This window comes from Quercus suber, unplaced genomic scaffold (genome assembly GCF_002906115.3).
Source record: "Quercus suber isolate HL8 unplaced genomic scaffold, Cork oak 2.0 scaffold_1249, whole genome shotgun sequence".
In the NCBI taxonomy this organism is placed as follows: Eukaryota; Viridiplantae; Streptophyta; class Magnoliopsida; order Fagales; family Fagaceae; genus Quercus; species Quercus suber.
Window position 1 is genome coordinate 27,574 of NW_027070641.1, and position 344 is coordinate 27,917.

A 344-nucleotide genomic window follows, 5' to 3' on the forward strand; every position below is an offset into this window, starting at 1 on the left:
GGGACGCCACGTAATTGAAGAGGAGGGGAACTTGAGTTGAAGGCGAGGTCAATGCCACATGTAAGATCAGAGTTCAAACCATCCCTGCCCAGAGCACCGTAGAGCTAACAGTCCGACCCGAGGAGAAACCGCTTCCAGTAAAGCAGTCCGAGGATATCATTATACCAAAAGTAAGGCTCTCAGAGCCGAAGACAAGCTCATTCCAACAGAAAAATAGAAGTGATAGACAGAACCAAGGCATTGCATGGTCCTCGGACTCAAGCCTATGGGAAAACTAATCACACCATTATATCTGGGTACTAGACAGAACCAAGGTATTGCATGGTCCTCGGACTCAAACCTAT